This window comes from Triturus cristatus, chromosome 11 (genome assembly GCF_964204655.1).
Source record: "Triturus cristatus chromosome 11, aTriCri1.1, whole genome shotgun sequence".
In the NCBI taxonomy this organism is placed as follows: domain Eukaryota; kingdom Metazoa; phylum Chordata; class Amphibia; order Caudata; family Salamandridae; genus Triturus; species Triturus cristatus.
This window is the reverse complement of record NC_140594.1, coordinates 1,143,515,870-1,143,529,836: the sequence shown is the minus strand read 5'-3', so window position 1 is coordinate 1,143,529,836 and position 13,967 is coordinate 1,143,515,870. Positions and strand designations below refer to the sequence as shown.

At 45.7% G+C, this 13,967-nt stretch overlaps 7 non-coding genes across 7 annotated transcripts; all 7 read right to left on the bottom strand.

Annotated features, from left to right (window-relative positions):
- Positions 1-1,389: 1,389 nt before the first annotated feature.
- Positions 1,390-1,461, bottom strand: TRNAG-UCC (transfer RNA glycine (anticodon UCC)). Its single transcript has one exon. It is a non-coding gene; the product is annotated as a tRNA-Gly (tRNA).
- A 1,521-nt stretch (positions 1,462-2,982) lies between these two features.
- TRNAG-UCC (transfer RNA glycine (anticodon UCC)) lies at positions 2,983-3,054 on the bottom strand. The gene has a single exon. It is a non-coding gene; the product is annotated as a tRNA-Gly (tRNA).
- A 1,510-nt stretch (positions 3,055-4,564) lies between these two features.
- On the bottom strand, positions 4,565-4,636 carry TRNAG-UCC (transfer RNA glycine (anticodon UCC)). Its single transcript has one exon. It is a non-coding gene; the product is annotated as a tRNA-Gly (tRNA).
- Positions 4,637-6,146: 1,510 nt separating this feature from the next.
- On the bottom strand, positions 6,147-6,218 carry TRNAG-UCC (transfer RNA glycine (anticodon UCC)). Its single transcript has one exon. It is a non-coding gene; the product is annotated as a tRNA-Gly (tRNA).
- A 1,510-nt stretch (positions 6,219-7,728) lies between these two features.
- TRNAG-UCC (transfer RNA glycine (anticodon UCC)) lies at positions 7,729-7,800 on the bottom strand. Its single transcript has one exon. It is a non-coding gene; the product is annotated as a tRNA-Gly (tRNA).
- A 3,114-nt stretch (positions 7,801-10,914) lies between these two features.
- On the bottom strand, positions 10,915-10,986 carry TRNAG-UCC (transfer RNA glycine (anticodon UCC)). Its single transcript has one exon. It is a non-coding gene; the product is annotated as a tRNA-Gly (tRNA).
- Positions 10,987-12,508: 1,522 nt separating this feature from the next.
- TRNAG-UCC (transfer RNA glycine (anticodon UCC)) lies at positions 12,509-12,580 on the bottom strand. The gene has a single exon. It is a non-coding gene; the product is annotated as a tRNA-Gly (tRNA).
- Between the last annotated feature and the right edge of the window lie 1,387 nt (positions 12,581-13,967).

Below are 13,967 nucleotides of genomic sequence, written 5' to 3'. Positions count from 1 at the left end.
AGAACTGGGGATTGAAACCAAGGACAAAGCTGTGCAGAAGAGAAGAAATGGAAAGCAGCAGTACAAATAGTGGAAATGAGCATATGGGCAGCATCGGAAGCAAAGCAGCGAAGAGAAAGGGAGTAAATTCCATGAAATGCATAGGAGATTGATAAAAGCAGAACAAAAAGGGAAGAATGAAATTCAAAGCATGCCCCGAAAAACGTGTGAAGGTCCCACCTGTCATTTATGCTTCTAATTGGGTATCTTTACTTTCAAAGTATAGGGTTGATCCTTTGACGATCACTCTCTTGATTTACAGCAGAGACAGATAGTTGAGAAGTCTTTTCTCACATAGCTAGCACAAGCCTGCGCTTTTCCTTGCTGGCAGGGTGGAAATGACAGATTAGTCCTAGGAAGAAAAATCAAGCAATATTAGCAGAGGATGGTTTCGATCCATCGACCTCTGGGTTATGGGCCCAGCACGCTTCCGCTGCGCCACTCTGCTCCCTTGTGAAAGTGCTCTCTTTATGCAGAGGAGGAGCTTTCAGCGGAGTGGCAAGGGATTGGTGGGGCTCTCTCCTCATTTGCCTAAGCACATCGCAAGGTATGCTGGGTACAGAAAATCTTCATCTTCCCCACTCACATTCAGTCATAACTGAAAGTGCAGACCCTCTTAGGAATTAGCCGTTTCAGGCCTTTACCAAGACAGCAGCTCTCTGTCCCTGTCCTTTCTCTGTGATCCTAGCACTAGCATACTCAGGATTTGGCTTTACCTGGGAGCCAGAGATCTACCCGGTGAGGGCTTGCCCGGTGTGAGGCTTTTGAGCGTTTGGGAGCGTTCGGGACGTGAGAGGACGCTGGACAGGAAACTATGCCAATTTGAAGTATCCAACCTTCCAGCTGCAGTGAGAGGCTCTTTCCGTGGAAATCTGGCACTTGGAGTCCTCTCAACTTGCCCTCTGATAAAACATTTTTCTGAGCCGCAGTTACATCCGATGGTTACAAGGTGGCGCTGCATTCAGGTGAGAGCACAAGTATGCACAAAATCTTGGGGACTTTTGCCAGATTTATCGGTGGATCTTGCCTATTATTTTCAGAGGCTAGATATCGCCTATAAATGCTTTTTAAAATAGGGATGCTGGGGTTATAATGTCTGGTCGGGGCTCAGCCCTTTCATTGCCTGCCCCCAGCAAAATATTTATTATCAGCACATGTGAGTGCTGAGTGCTTTATGGAAAATAGCATATATTGGGACAATGAATGTAGCAGATGAGGCGATCGAGATGTCTACCTACGTGTTTGTTTATTTTTTTATATAACGGCTGATTATTCTGTTTCTGATATTTCAGTTTTGTGACATGTTGCATTAAAATATATCCTGCTTGGAGAATATATAAATATTTGCACTGCGTTGGCCGGGAATCGAACCCAGGTCAACTGCTTGGAAGGCAGCTATGCTCACCACTATACCACCAACGCCCTCTGATGTGTGTCCTCTAGGTTCCAGATGTTACAACGCCGAGTGCAGTGGCAATCTTGCACCCGTTCCAATGGTGCATTTGGTGTGGATTCCAACATGAAAAGCAGTAGAAATTGTCTTGCAGAGGGTAAAGAACTGGGGATTGAAACCAAGGACAAAGCTGTGCAGAAGAGAAGAAATGGAAAGCAGCAGTACAAATAGTGGAAATGAGCATATGGGCAGCATCGGAAGCAAAGCAGCGAAGAGAAAGGGAGTAAATTCCATGAAATGCATAGGAGATTGATAAAAGCAGAACAAAAAGGGAAGAATGAAATTCAAAGCATGCCCCGAAAAACGTGTGAAGGTCCCACCTGTCATTTATGCTTCTAATTGGGTATCTTTACTTTCAAAGTATAGGGTTGATCCTTTGACGATCACTCTCTTGATTTACAGCAGAGACAGATAGTTGAGAAGTCTTTTCTCACATAGCTAGCACAAGCCTGCGCTTTTCCTTGCTGGCAGGGTGGAAATGACAGATTAGTCCTAGGAAGAAAAATCAAGCAATATTAGCAGAGGATGGTTTCGATCCATCGACCTCTGGGTTATGGGCCCAGCACGCTTCCGCTGCGCCACTCTGCTCCCTTGTGAAAGTGCTCTCTTTATGCAGAGGAGGAGCTTTCAGCGGAGTGGCAAGGGATTGGTGGGGCTCTCTCCTCATTTGCCTAAGCACATCGCAAGGTATGCTGGGTACAGAAAATCTTCATCTTCCCCACTCACATTCAGTCATAACTGAAAGTGCAGACCCTCTTAGGAATTAGCCGTTTCAGGCCTTTACCAAGACAGCAGCTCTCTGTCCCTGTCCTTTCTCTGTGATCCTAGCACTAGCATACTCAGGATTTGGCTTTACCTGGGAGCCAGAGATCTACCCGGTGAGGGCTTGCCCGGTGTGAGGCTTTTGAGCGTTTGGGAGCGTTCGGGACGTGAGAGGACGCTGGACAGGAAACTATGCCAATTTGAAGTATCCAACCTTCCAGCTGCAGTGAGAGGCTCTTTCCGTGGAAATCTGGCACTTGGAGTCCTCTCAACTTGCCCTCTGATAAAACATTTTTCTGAGCCGCAGTTACATCCGATGGTTACAAGGTGGCGCTGCATTCAGGTGAGAGCACAAGTATGCACAAAATCTTGGGGACTTTTGCCAGATTTATCGGTGGATCTTGCCTATTATTTTCAGAGGCTAGATATCGCCTATAAATGCTTTTTAAAATAGGGATGCTGGGGTTATAATGTCTGGTCGGGGCTCAGCCCTTTCATTGCCTGCCCCCAGCAAAATATTTATTATCAGCACATGTGAGTGCTGAGTGCTTTATGGAAAATAGCATATATTGGGACAATGAATGTAGCAGATGAGGCGATCGAGATGTCTACCTACGTGTTTGTTTATTTTTTTATATAACGGCTGATTATTCTGTTTCTGATATTTCAGTTTTGTGACATGTTGCATTAAAATATATCCTGCTTGGAGAATATATAAATATTTGCACTGCGTTGGCCGGGAATCGAACCCGGGTCAACTGCTTGGAAGGCAGCTATGCTCACCACTATACCACCAACGCCCTCTGAAGTGTGTCCTCTAGGTTCCAGATGTTACAACGCCAAGTGCAGTGGCAATCTTGCACCCGTTCCAATGGTGCATTTGGTGTGGATTCCAACATGAAAAGCAGTAGAAATTGTCTTGCAGAGGGTAAAGAACTGGGGATTGAAACCAAGGACAAAGCTGTGCAGAAGAGAAGAAATGGAAAGCAGCAGTACAAATAGTGGAAATGAGCATATGGGCAGCATCGGAAGCAAAGCAGCGAAGAGAAAGGGAGTAAATTCCATGAAATGCATAGAAGATTGATAAAAGCAGAACAAAAAGGGAAGAATGAAATTCAAAGCATGCCCCGAAAAACGTGTGAAGGTCCCACCTGTCATTTATGCTTCTAATTGGGTATCTTTACTTTCAAAGTATAGGGTTGATCCTTTGACGATCACTCTCTTGATTTACAGCAGAGACAGATAGTTGAGAAGTCTTTTCTCACATAGCTAGCACAAGCCTGCGCTTTTCCTTGCTGGCAGGGTGGAAATGACAGATTAGTCCTAGGAAGAAAAATCAAGCAATATTAGCAGAGGATGGTTTCGATCCATCGACCTCTGGGGTATGGGCCCAGCACGCTTCCGCTGCTCCACTCTGCTCCCTTGTGAAAGTGCTCTCTTTATGCAGAGGAGGAGCTTTCAGCGGAGTGGCAAGGGATTGGTGGGGCTCTCTCCTCATTTGCCTAAGCACATCGCAAGGTATGCTGGGTACAGAAAATCTTCATCTTCCCCACTCACATTCAGTCATAACTGAAAGTGCAGACCCTCTTAGGAATTAGCCGTTTCAGGCCTTTACCAAGACAGCAGCTCTCTGTCCCTGTCCTTTCTCTGTGATCCTAGCACTAGCATACTCAGGATTTGGCTTTACCTGGGAGCCAGAGATCTACCCGGTGAGGGCGAGGCTTTTGAGCGTTTGGGAGCGTTCGGGACGTGAGAGGACGCTGGACAGGAAACTATGCCAATTTGAAGTATCCAACCTTCCAGCTGCAGTGAGAGGCTCTTTCCGTGGAAATCTGGCACTTGGAGTCCTCTCAACTTGCCCTCTGATAAAACATTTTTCTGAGCCGCAGTTACATCAGATGGTTACAAGGTGGCGCTGCATTCAGGTGAGAGCACAAGTATGCACAAAATCTTGGGGACTTTTGCCAGATTTATCGGTGGATCTTGCCTATTATTTTCAGAGGCTAGATATCGCCTATAAATGCTTTTTAAAATAGGGATGCTGGGGTTATAAAGTCTGGTCGGGGCTCAGCCCTTTCATTGCCTGCCCCCAGCAAAATATTTATTATCAGCACATGTGAGTGCTGAGTGCTTTATGGAAAATAGCATATATTGGGACAATGAATGTAGCAGATGAGGCGATCGAGATGTCTACCTACGTGTTTGTTTATTTTTTTATATAACGGCTGATTATTCTGTTTCTGATATTTCAGTTTTGTGACATGTTGCATTAAAATATATCCTGCTTGGAGAATATATAAATATTTGCACTGCGTTGGCCGGGAATCGAACCCGGGTCAACTGCTTGGAAGGCAGCTATGCTCACCACTATACCACCAACGCCCTCTGATGTGTGTCCTCTAGGTTCCAGATGTTACAACGCCGAATGCAGTGGCAATCTTGCACCCGTTCCAATGGTGCATTTGGTGTGGATTCCAACATGAAAAGCAGTAGAAATTGTCTTGCAGAGGGTAAAGAACTGGGGATTGAAACCAAGGACAAAGCTGTGCAGAAGAGAAGAAATGGAAAGCAGCAGTACAAATAGTGGAAATGAGCATATGGGCAGCATCGGAAGCAAAGCAGCGAAGAGAAAGGGAGTAAATTCCATGAAATGCATAGGAGATTGATAAAAGCAGAACAAAAAGGGAAGAATGAAATTCAAAGCATGCCCCGAAAAACGTGTGAAGGTCCCACCTGTCATTTATGCTTCTAATTGGGTATCTTTACTTTCAAAGTATAGGGTTGATCCTTTGACGATCACTCTCTTGATTTACAGCAGAGACAGATAGTTGAGAAGTCTTTTCTCACATAGCTAGCACAAGCCTGCGCTTTTCCTTGCTGGCAGGGTGGAAATGACAGATTAGTCCTAGGAAGAAAAATCAAGCAATATTAGCAGAGGATGGTTTCGATCCATCGACCTCTGGGTTATGGGCCCAGCACGCTTCCGCTGCGCCACTCTGCTCCCTTGTGAAAGTGCTCTCTTTATGCAGAGGAGGAGCTTTCAGCGGAGTGGCAAGGGATTGGTGGGGCTCTCTCCTCATTTGCCTAAGCACATCGCAAGGTATGCTGGGTACAGAAAATCTTCATCTTCCCCACTCACATTCAGTCATAACTGAAAGTGCAGACCCTCTTAGGAATTAGCCGTTTCAGGCCTTTACCAAGACAGCAGCTCTCTGTCCCTGTCCTTTCTCTGTGATCCTAGCACTAGCATACTCAGGATTTGGCTTTACCTGGGAGCCAGAGATCTACCCGGTGAGGGCGAGGCTTTTGAGCGTTTGGGAGCGTTCGGGACGTGAGAGGACGCTGGACAGGAAACTATGCCAATTTGAAGTATCCAACCTTCCAGCTGCAGTGAGAGGCTCTTTCCGTGGAAATCTGGCACTTGGAGTCCTCTCAACTTGCCCTCTGATAAAACATTTTTCTGAGCCGCAGTTACATCCGATGGTTACAAGGTGGCGCTGCATTCAGGTGAGAGCACAAGTATGCACAAAATCTTGGGGACTTTTGCCAGATTTATCGGTGGATCTTGCCTATTATTTTCAGAGGCTAGATATCGCCTATAAATGCTTTTTAAAATAGGGATGCTGGGGTTATAATGTCTGGTCGGGGCTCAGCCCTTTCATTGCCTGCCCCCAGCAAAATATTTATTATCAGCACATGTGAGTGCTGAGTGCTTTATGGAAAATAGCATATATTGGGACAATGAATGTAGCAGATGAGGCGATCGAGATGTCTACCTACGTGTTTGTTTATTTTTTTATATAACGGCTGATTATTCTGTTTCTGATATTTCAGTTTTGTGACATGTTGCATTAAAATATATCCTGCTTGGAGAATATATAAATATTTGCACTGCGTTGGCCGGGAATCGAACCCGGGTCAACTGCTTGGAAGGCAGCTATGCTCACCACTATACCACCAACGCCCTCTGAAGTGTGTCCTCTAGGTTCCAGATGTTACAACGCCAAGTGCAGTGGCAATCTTGCACCCGTTCCAATGGTGCATTTGGTGTGGATTCCAACATGAAAAGCAGTAGAAATTGTCTTGCAGAGGGTAAAGAACTGGGGATTGAAACCAAGGACAAAGCTGTGCAGAAGAGAAGAAATGGAAAGCAGCAGTACAAATAGTGGAAATGAGCATATGGGCAGCATCGGAAGCAAAGCAGCGAAGAGAAAGGGAGTAAATTCCATGAAATGCATAGAAGATTGATAAAAGCAGAACAAAAAGGGAAGAATGAAATTCAAAGCATGCCCCGAAAAACGTGTGAAGGTCCCACCTGTCATTTATGCTTCTAATTGGGTATCTTTACTTTCAAAGTATAGGGTTGATCCTTTGACGATCACTCTCTTGATTTACAGCAGAGACAGATAGTTGAGAAGTCTTTTCTCACATAGCTAGCACAAGCCTGCGCTTTTCCTTGCTGGCAGGGTGGAAATGACAGATTAGTCCTAGGAAGAAAAATCAAGCAATATTAGCAGAGGATGGTTTCGATCCATCGACCTCTGGGGTATGGGCCCAGCACGCTTCCGCTGCTCCACTCTGCTCCCTTGTGAAAGTGCTCTCTTTATGCAGAGGAGGAGCTTTCAGCGGAGTGGCAAGGGATTGGTGGGGCTCTCTCCTCATTTGCCTAAGCACATCGCAAGGTATGCTGGGTACAGAAAATCTTCATCTTCCCCACTCACATTCAGTCATAACTGAAAGTGCAGACCCTCTTAGGAATTAGCCGTTTCAGGCCTTTACCAAGACAGCAGCTCTCTGTCCCTGTCCTTTCTCTGTGATCCTAGCACTAGCATACTCAGGATTTGGCTTTACCTGGGAGCCAGAGATCTACCCGGTGAGGGCGAGGCTTTTGAGCGTTTGGGAGCGTTCGGGACGTGAGAGGACGCTGGACAGGAAACTATGCCAATTTGAAGTATCCAACCTTCCAGCTGCAGTGAGAGGCTCTTTCCGTGGAAATCTGGCACTTGGAGTCCTCTCAACTTGCCCTCTGATAAAACATTTTTCTGAGCCGCAGTTACATCAGATGGTTACAAGGTGGCGCTGCATTCAGGTGAGAGCACAAGTATGCACAAAATCTTGGGGACTTTTGCCAGATTTATCGGTGGATCTTGCCTATTATTTTCAGAGGCTAGATATCGCCTATAAATGCTTTTTAAAATAGGGATGCTGGGGTTATAAAGTCTGGTCGGGGCTCAGCCCTTTCATTGCCTGCCCCCAGCAAAATATTTATTATCAGCACATGTGAGTGCTGAGTGCTTTATGGAAAATAGCATATATTGGGACAATGAATGTAGCAGATGAGGCGATCGAGATGTCTACCTACGTGTTTGTTTATTTTTTTATATAACGGCTGATTATTCTGTTTCTGATATTTCAGTTTTGTGACATGTTGCATTAAAATATATCCTGCTTGGAGAATATATAAATATTTGCACTGCGTTGGCCGGGAATCGAACCCGGGTCAACTGCTTGGAAGGCAGCTATGCTCACCACTATACCACCAACGCCCTCTGATGTGTGTCCTCTAGGTTCCAGATGTTACAACGCCGAATGCAGTGGCAATCTTGCACCCGTTCCAATGGTGCATTTGGTGTGGATTCCAACATGAAAAGCAGTAGAAATTGTCTTGCAGAGGGTAAAGAACTGGGGATTGAAACCAAGGACAAAGCTGTGCAGAAGAGAAGAAATGGAAAGCAGCAGTACAAATAGTGGAAATGAGCATATGGGCAGCATCGGAAGCAAAGCAGCGAAGAGAAAGGGAGTAAATTCCATGAAATGCATAGGAGATTGATAAAAGCAGAACAAAAAGGGAAGAATGAAATTCAAAGCATGCCCCGAAAAACGTGTGAAGGTCCCACCTGTCATTTATGCTTCTAATTGGGTATATTTACTTTCAAAGTATAGGGTTGATCCTTTGACGATCACTCTCTTGATTTACAGCAGAGACAGATAGTTGAGAAGTCTTTTCTCACATAGCTAGCACAAGCCTGCGCTTTTCCTTGCTGGCAGGGTGGAAATGACAGATTAGTCCTAGGAAGAAAAATCAAGCAATATTAGCAGAGGATGGTTTCGATCCATCGACCTCTGGGTTATGGGCCCAGCACGCTTCCGCTGCGCCACTCTGCTCCCTTGTGAAAGTGCTCTCTTTATGCAGAGGAGGAGCTTTCAGCGGAGTGGCAAGGGATTGGTGGGGCTCTCTCCTCATTTGCCTAAGCACATCGCAAGGTATGCTGGGTACAGAAAATCTTCATCTTCCCCACTCACATTCAGTCATAACTGAAAGTGCAGACCCTCTTAGGAATTAGCCGTTTCAGGCCTTTACCAAGACAGCAGCTCTCTGTCCCTGTCCTTTCTCTGTGATCCTAGCACTAGCATACTCAGGATTTGGCTTTACCTGGGAGCCAGAGATCTACCCGGTGAGGGCTTGCCCGGTGTGAGGCTTTTGAGCGTTTGGGAGCGTTCGGGACGTGAGAGGACGCTGGACAGGAAACTATGCCAATTTGAAGTATCCAACCTTCCAGCTGCAGTGAGAGGCTCTTTCCGTGGAAATCTGGCACTTGGAGTCCTCTCAACTTGCCCTCTGATAAAACATTTTTCTGAGCCGCAGTTACATCCGATGGTTACAAGGTGGCGCTGCATTCAGGTGAGAGCACAAGTATGCACAAAATCTTGGGGACTTTTGCCAGATTTATCGGTGGATCTTGCCTATTATTTTCAGAGGCTAGATATCGCCTATAAATGCTTTTTAAAATAGGGATGCTGGGGTTATAATGTCTGGTCGGGGCTCAGCCCTTTCATTGCCTGCCCCCAGCAAAATATTTATTATCAGCACATGTGAGTGCTGAGTGCTTTATGGAAAATAGCATATATTGGGACAATGAATGTAGCAGATGAGGCGATCGAGATGTCTACCTACGTGTTTGTTTATTTTTTTATATAACGGCTGATTATTCTGTTTCTGATATTTCAGTTTTGTGACATGTTGCATTAAAATATATCCTGCTTGGAGAATATATAAATATTTGCACTGCGTTCGCCGGGAATCGAACCCGGGTCAACTGCTTGGAAGGCAGCTATGCTCACCACTATACCACCAACGCCCTCTGAAGTGTGTCCTCTAGGTTCCAGATGTTACAACGCCAAGTGCAGTGGCAATCTTGCACCCGTTCCAATGGTGCATTTGGTGTGGATTCCAACATGAAAAGCAGTAGAAATTGTCTTGCAGAGGGTAAAGAACTGGGGATTGAAACCAAGGACAAAGCTGTGCAGAAGAGAAGAAATGGAAAGCAGCAGTACAAATAGTGGAAATGAGCATATGGGCAGCATCGGAAGCAAAGCAGCGAAGAGAAAGGGAGTAAATTCCATGAAATGCATAGAAGATTGATAAAAGCAGAACAAAAAGGGAAGAATGAAATTCAAAGCATGCCCCGAAAAACGTGTGAAGGTCCCACCTGTCATTTATGCTTCTAATTGGGTATCTTTACTTTCAAAGTATAGGGTTGATCCTTTGACGATCACTCTCTTGATTTACAGCAGAGACAGATAGTTGAGAAGTCTTTTCTCACATAGCTAGCACAAGCCTGCGCTTTTCCTTGCTGGCAGGGTGGAAATGACAGATTAGTCCTAGGAAGAAAAATCAAGCAATATTAGCAGTGGATGGTTTCGATCCATCGACCTCTGGGTTATGGGCCCAGCACGCTTCCGCTGCGCCACTCTGCTCCCTTGTGAAAGTGCTCTCTTTATGCAGAGGAGGAGCTTTCAGCGGAGTGGCAAGGGATTGGTGGGGCTCTCTCCTCATTTGCCTAAGCACATCGCAAGGTATGCTGGGTACAGAAAATCTTCATCTTCCCCACTCACATTCAGTCATAACTGAAAGTGCAGACCCTCTTAGGAATTAGCCGTTTCAGGCCTTTACCAAGACAGCAGCTCTCTGTCCCTGTCCTTTCTCTGTGATCCTAGCACTAGCATACTCAGGATTTGGCTTTACCTGGGAGCCAGAGATCTACCCGGTGAGGGCTTGCCCGGTGTGAGGCTTTTGAGCGTTTGGGAGCGTTCGGGACGTGAGAGGACGCTGGACAGGAAACTATGCCAATTTGAAGTATCCAACCTTCCAGCTGCAGTGAGAGGCTCTTTCCGTGGAAATCTGGCACTTGGAGTCCTCTCAACTTGCCCTCTGATAAAACATTTTTCTGAGCCGCAGTTACATCCGATGGTTACAAGGTGGCGCTGCATTCAGGTGAGAGCACAAGTATGCACAAAATCTTGGGGACTTTTGCCAGATTTATCGGTGGATCTTGCCTATTATTTTCAGAGGCTAGATATCGCCTATAAATGCTTTTTAAAATAGGGATGCTGGGGTTATAATGTCTGGTCGGGGCTCAGCCCTTTCATTGCCTGCCCCCAGCAAAATATTTATTATCAGCACATGTGAGTGCTGAGTGCTTTATGGAAAATAGCATATATTGGGACAATGAATGTAGCAGATGAGGCGATCGAGATGTCTACCTACGTGTTTGTTTATTTTTTTATATAACGGCTGATTATTCTGTTTCTGATATTTCAGTTTTGTGACATGTTGCATTAAAATATATCCTGCTTGGAGAATATATAAATATTTGCACTGCGTTGGCCGGGAATCGAACCCGGGTCAACTGCTTGGAAGGCAGCTATGCTCACCACTATACCACCAACGCCCTCTGAAGTGTGTCCTCTAGGTTCCAGATGTTACAACGCCAAGTGCAGTGGCAATCTTGCACCCGTTCCAATGGTGCATTTGGTGTGGATTCCAACATGAAAAGCAGTAGAAATTGTCTTGCAGAGGGTAAAGAACTGGGGATTGAAACCAAGGACAAAGCTGTGCAGAAGAGAAGAAATGGAAAGCAGCAGTACAAATAGTGGAAATGAGCATATGGGCAGCATCGGAAGCAAAGCAGCGAAGAGAAAGGGAGTAAATTCCATGAAATGCATAGAAGATTGATAAAAGCAGAACAAAAAGGGAAGAATGAAATTCAAAGCATGCCCCGAAAAACGTGTGAAGGTCCCACCTGTCATTTATGCTTCTAATTGGGTATCTTTACTTTCAAAGTATAGGGTTGATCCTTTGACGATCACTCTCTTGATTTACAGCAGAGACAGATAGTTGAGAAGTCTTTTCTCACATAGCTAGCACAAGCCTGCGCTTTTCCTTGCTGGCAGGGTGGAAATGACAGATTAGTCCTAGGAAGAAAAATCAAGCAATATTAGCAGAGGATGGTTTCGATCCATCGACCTCTGGGGTATGGGCCCAGCACGCTTCCGCTGCTCCACTCTGCTCCCTTGTGAAAGTGCTCTCTTTATGCAGAGGAGGAGCTTTCAGCGGAGTGGCAAGGGATTGGTGGGGCTCTCTCCTCATTTGCCTAAGCACATCGCAAGGTATGCTGGGTACAGAAAATCTTCATCTTCCCCACTCACATTCAGTCATAACTGAAAGTGCAGACCCTCTTAGGAATTAGCCGTTTCAGGCCTTTACCAAGACAGCAGCTCTCTGTCCCTGTCCTTTCTCTGTGATCCTAGCACTAGCATACTCAGGATTTGGCTTTACCTGGGAGCCAGAGATCTACCCGGTGAGGGCTTGCCCGGTGTGAGGCTTTTGAGCGTTTGGGAGCGTTCGGGACGTGAGAGGACGCTGGACAGGAAACTATGCCAATTTGAAGTATCCAACCTTCCAGCTGCAGTGAGAGGCTCTTTCCGTGGAAATCTGGCACTTGGAGTCCTCTCAACTTGCCCTCTGATAAAACATTTTTCTGAGCCGCAGTTACATCCGATGGTTACAAGGTGGCGCTGCATTCAGGTGAGAGCACAAGTATGCACAAAATCTTGGGGACTTTTGCCAGATTTATCGGTGGATCTTGCCTATTATTTTCAGAGGCTAGATATCGCCTATAAATGCTTTTTAAAATAGGGATGCTGGGGTTATAATGTCTGGTCGGGGCTCAGCCCTTTCATTGCCTGCCCCCCTTCAAAATATGTATTATCAGCACATGTGAGTGGTGAGTGCTTTATGGAAAATAGCATATATTGGGACAATGAATGTAGCAGATGAGGCGATCGAGATGTCTACCTACGTGTTTGATTATTTTTTTATATAACGGCTGATTATTCTGTTTCTGATATTTCAGTTTTGTGACATGTTGCATTAAAATATATCCTGCTTGGAGAATATATAAATATTTGCACTGCGTTGGCCGGGAATCGAACCCGGGTCAACTGCTTGGAAGGCAGCTATGCTCACCACTATACCACCAACACCCTCTGATGTGTGTCCTCTAGGTTCCAGATGTTACAACGCCGAGTGCAGTGGCAATCTTGCACCGGTTCCAATCGTGCATTTGGTGTGGATACCAACATGAAAAGCTGTAGAAATTGTCTTGCAGAGGGTAAAGAACTGGGGATTGAAACCAAGGATAAAGCTGTGCAGAAGAGAAGAAATGGAAAGCAGCAGTACAAATAGTGGAAATGAGCATATGGGCAGCATCGGAAGCAAAGCAGCGAAGAGAAAGGGAGTAAATTCCATGAAATGCATAGGAGATTGATAAAAGCAGAACAAAAAGGGAAGAATTAAATTCAAAGCATGCCCCGAAAAACGTGTGAAGGTCCCACCTGTCATTTATGCTTCTAATTGGGTATCTTTACTTTCAAAGTATAGGGTTGATCCTTTGACGATCACTCTCTTGATTTACAGCAGAGACAGATAGTTGAGAAGTCTTTTCTCACATAGCTAGCACAAGCCTGCGCTTTTCCTTGCTGGCAGGGTGGAAATGACAGATTAGTCCTAGGAAGAAAAATCAAGCAATATTAGCAGAGGATGGTTTCGATCCATCGACCTCTGGGTTATGGGCCCAGCACGCTTCCGCTGCGCCACTCTGCTCCCTTGTGAAAGTGCTCTCTTTATGCAGAGGAGGAGCTTTCAGCGGAGTGGCAAGGGATTGGTGGGGCTCTCTCCTCATTTGCCTAAGCACATCGCAAGGTATGCTGGGTACAGAAAATCTTCATCTTCCCCACTCACAGTCAGTCATAACTGAAAGTGCAGACCCTCTTAGGAATTAGCCGTTTCAGGCCTTTACCAAGACAGCAGCTCTCTGTCCCTGTCCTTTCTCTGTGATCCTAGCACTAGCATACTCAGGATTTGGCTTTACCTGGGAGCCAGAGATCTACCCGGTGAGGGCGAGGCTTTTGAGCGTTTGGGAGCGTTCGGGACGTGAGAGGACGCTGGACAGGAAACTATGCCAATTTGAAGTATCCAACCTTCCAGCTGCAGTGAGAGGCTCTTTCCGTGGAAATCTGGCACTTGGAGTCCTCTCAACTTGCCCTCTGATAAAACATTTTTCTGAGCCGCAGTTACATCCGATGGTTACAAGGTGGCGCTGCATTCAGGTGAGAGCACAAGTATGCACAAAATCTTGGGGACTTTTGCCAGATTTATCGGTGGATCTTGCCTATTATTTTCAGAGGCTAGATATCGCCTATAAATGCTTTTTAAAATAGGGATGCTGGGGTTATAATGTCTGGTCGGGGCTCAGCCCTTTCATTGCCTGCCCCCAGCAAAATATTTATTATCAGCACATGTGAGTGGTGAGTGCTTTATGGAAAATAGCATATATTGGGACAATGAATGTAGCAGATGAGGCGATCGAGA